This window comes from Siniperca chuatsi, linkage group LG20 (genome assembly GCF_020085105.1).
Source record: "Siniperca chuatsi isolate FFG_IHB_CAS linkage group LG20, ASM2008510v1, whole genome shotgun sequence".
Lineage (NCBI taxonomy): Eukaryota > Metazoa > Chordata > Actinopteri > Centrarchiformes > Sinipercidae > Siniperca > Siniperca chuatsi.
In genome coordinates, this window is record NC_058061.1 from 4,571,924 (window position 1) to 4,576,515 (window position 4,592).

Below are 4,592 nucleotides of genomic sequence, written 5' to 3' on the forward strand. Positions count from 1 at the left end.
TTCCAAAATGTTTTTTTCCAAGGACATCATGTACTAACAATAGCTGATTTAAATTTTAGTAGGTTATGTTTTCTGCACATTATCCTTTTGTTTCCTTGCATTAATTTGTCAGATCTATCAGTGCATTAAAGAGGCTAAAGTTGAAATGGTCTTGCAAGATTATAAGGGGACAGATAACGAGTGTTATCTAATTAATATTCAATTTTGTGCAACTTAAAGACTCAACAGAAAATTCCACAAACATTACAGTATTGCAGAGTAGTGCTCTGTAAGTTGTCTTGGAACGCCGCTTCCATAGTCTAGATGCTATATGACAGATTGTTAATGTAAATGTAAATACACTCATGTAAGCTGATGTCAATGGAGGAAAAATAGACAGCATTCATCTGGACTGTGGAAAAACTGGGGCACAGGAAAGTGTTGATTGCTGGCTGTTGTTCAATGTGTGTGTGTGTGTGTGTGTGTGTGTGTGTGTGTGTGTATGTCCAGCAAGCATGTGTGTGTATGTCCAGTGTAGCTGTGAGGAACTCCTTCAGCTAGTCCCCGTGTTTGTCAGCTGGCGAGCATTCTCAATATAAGCACTCTAATTGCTCAGAAAATTACAGCTAACAATGATTGCACTTGACACGGGCTGACATTACGGTGACACCACAACGCCTCATGCACCCCAGCCCCCCACCATCCTCACCTCCCCTCCCCTCCCTTCCCTTCCCGACACCCTCCTCAGGATGTTGTGCCAGCCCCCACTGACCGGAGCCTTGCCCCCGGTGACCGCCACATGGCCTCTGCTTGTTGAAGCTGTCCAAAGCAAAGATGTCCCAAAGTTCAATCTGCTTTGGCATCACTTTCTGCCACCCCTCATCTGTCAGCCAAACCGTTTGTGAACCATAATGTGTCCCTCTTTACGTCATGTGTGATATATATTTCAAAGGTACATGTGTTAGAGTGTTTGTGCACGGTCCTCTTTAAAGGTTTTTGTGCTTGTAAATATGGGTGTTTTCTTTTGTGGTAACGTTTGCATAATACTGTAAGTGTGCTCTCTGACTTTTAATGGGTGTGTCCAAAAATTACACTCGACTGACCATCTGAATCATGGTGACATGGTGGCAGCAGTTCTGTTATGAAGAAGAAATGAAGATGGATTGAATAGAGAGGGAGGCTTAAGCCTTCACACAACAGACAAATGGATTGTGTATAAAAAAAAAGTTTTTTTAAAATGTGTACAGAGTTTTCCTGTTTTTGCCACTGCACACGAATGTGTGCACATGTGAATGTGAGTAAATGCCTGCATGTGCATGTGCATGAACGTGTCCATATACCCGGGCCCCTGCAGGCCGGGATGTGTCACCTCTTTGTCTTGTCAGTGTTAATGCGAGCATGGCCAGCCAGGCGTGGAGCTGTGACAGATCAGCAGACGAACCTCTGCTAGCCCACCCACTTCCACCTCCTCGCACCCTATTTCCTCCCATAGTACGCCCCCCCCCCGCTGCCTTCAGCACAGGGATTAAATATCCTTTACTGTCCAGGCATCACCTCTGGCATATGGAATTTTTATTTAATTTCAGGTCAGAACCTGTCCGTCACTGGTACTCGGCCACGATGCATTACAGCGCCAGAAGATGCCCAGCGGGCACCTCTGGGGTGGCAGAGAGGATCAGCGGTGATAGCTGTGCACAACAGGCACCTCACAGGCGTCATACTCATGGCTGAAAGCACATAGTGTCACAGCAGCACTCTGCAGCTTTAACCTGTGGCATGAACTCTTTCAACATCAAATACATGGTGGGTATAGATTCAGTGTGGGTACGTATGGTTGCTACAGGCGCGTATGGAGTGCTGATGCTGTCATGCTCTGCAGCAAGCCCCTCCATTAAACCGACCTTTTTATCACACAGCTGTGTGCAAAGCACCGCGTACACAGAAAACATTGTGGCTTTGTGGCTGAGACAGTTGGTTTAGTCCAGTTTCAACAGACAAAATTAAAGAATTAGCAGCTACCTGTGATCAAAATTAAAGATCATTTCCTCTTACCGTAAAGTATCTAGTCACCACAAAAACAGACATTGTGGGTGGATTCCACACATATGCATGGCTGATATGTTTGTGGCCTGCGATACTTAAACTTAGTCAGTGGAAGCCTCATGACTCACACAGTAAACAATATCTTTACTAACTGAGAGGCAGAGACCACTCATCATCAGCTCTAGACCCAGGCAGCACTGTCATCAGTTCAGTTTTCTGTGTAATAGGTGGGTTGTTATGAATACAGAATGGAACTATTTTATGTACACATCATTAATATCCTGTCTACTGTTTCCTATGTTTCCAATTTGGCCATTTTTGTCTTTACTTGCAGTTGCTACATATACTTCTCCAAATATACTGTTTTCCATCATCCCACAAACAAGCATCTCTCGTTCAATACACTGTAGGTGTCCACCTCTGTGGTATTTTGGTGAGGAAGTGTCTTTGGTTGGATACAAATACAGCAATAAGTGAGGCTGTTTTTCCCCCTGATGGTTAATTACATACACAGAATTCTCATGTAATTTCACTGCATTCATTTATTCTGAATCACTGGACAAATATATGACCTATGACCTATGAAGTATGCAGCAAACCTATGGTAGCAGATGCATGATTCATACTGTTATAGAGGGTGTACGTTAATTAGTGCCAGTCATCATGATAGACACATACTTATTTGACCAGTTACAGATCTGAACATAACCCTCCAATAAGCTGCTATCTCAGCCTGTCCTGTAGTATAGTTTGAAAGGTTTCAATACTAATGCTAATACAATTCCTGAGATTCATGTACTGATACAAAAAGAGATATATTTTTGATGCCTTTGAGGAATATAAATATGTTTTTCACCAAAACCGTTTTTTTTTCATTCAAAGTTCTCAAATTATGTCTAAACACAAGTGGCCGTACAGACAGACTTTGGTTAGTACCAAAAAAGTGATGATGATGACGGGGGCATATCTGGTATTTGTGATCTCACCTGCAGTCCCTAATCTTAGTTAATCTAATCTAAATAAATTTGAGCCACACTATCTCCACTGAAGCAAACATGACTGCTATGTTCTTAGTAATTGAAATAGTCCACTTGAGTCTCTAAAAGTTTTGGCTTTTATTCCACCCAGAGGACCCCGGCTCTGGCTGTTTGGCGCCCCTGTCATTCAGCCAGCCATAGTGATGGAGGTGTGGTGGAAGAGGGGGCGGTGGCGGTGGTTGTTGTGGATGTGCGATGTGTTGTGACAGCGGGAGCCAGGGCTGGCGGGCGGTCACCATGCGGCACCATATTGCCGGGCTCCCCGGGGATGAGGGATCAGCATGCCAGCCTTGCCAAGAAGTGCTAATAGGCGCAACACGTCTTGCTTTCACACATTAAGGCAAGCGAAGGGTGACAGATCAGAGCTGTGATACTGCTGCCTGTAAGGGGAAAAAAAGGGGCCACACCACCCGTTTGCCATGCAGTGCAGGCTAATGATGAAAACTCCCCGAGTCGAGCAATATGCCCACCAATCACTGCGTTGATGTGTTTGCAGACAGACATATCTCCATCTCTCTCTTGTCACTGAGTAGAGACCAGTGCAGCTTCACTCTTCACCAGAGTGATGCTCAACTCCATATTGTAACTGACAATAAAGCTACAAGTGCTGAAATAGGATCAACACTTTTGGAAGAAGACATCTACGTTCTCACCCAAAGCAGCCGAGGTCAAGTGGGCTGCTCCAGGCTACAACACCTTTGTCACATCTGTTATCAGAACCCACAGCTTGGATGTAGTCTGCTGAGCTGAATGTTTCACTGTGGAAAGGAAGTAAGAGCTTCTCTGCACTCACTCTTGTTACTTCCACCTTAGGGACCATATGGTTGATTTGGCAGATTCTCAAGCACCTGCCTCCATTTGTTTGCCTCAAAGATTATTTGGAACTGTTTGGATCGAGTATGTTTGAATAGCAGAACGAGTTATCAGAGTCCAGTTTACCGCTCCAGATATATTTTTTTATATTGATCTACGAGTTTCTATAATTAATACTCATTAATGGCAGTACCACATGGAAAAGGAGCACATTTAAATAGCACAGTCAAACCATACAGTGGTATTAAAACAACACTTCTGCTAGTAAAGTTGGATCAATACTTGGCAGAAGAAATACTTGGCAGGAGAAATACTTGGCAGGAGAAATACTTGGCAGAAGAAATACTTAGCGGAAGCTTGGCACATTCAGCTGAAGAATAATTTTCCTACAAAATGAAACAGCCTACACGCTGTATTATTTCAGGCCTTTAGAATAACTATATTAAGCTCAGTTTTGAGCTTTTAAAACACTATATGGTCAAAAGTATGTGGACAGCAGTGTCCACAGGGGTTCCTTTTGTGTACTTTTGGTCCGGCTTGTTTTTCTTGGACTGTTTGGACCAAGGCCCTTTGTTCCAATTAAAGCTAGGGTAGGTAACGTTGGAGAAACTAGCAAGAGACAGCTACATTTTGAAAGTATCCAGCTGAAAAAATCCCACCCCCTCCCTTCAGGCCTCCCTCCAAAGCCACTCCCCCAAAACACATTTTCATGTGCAATGA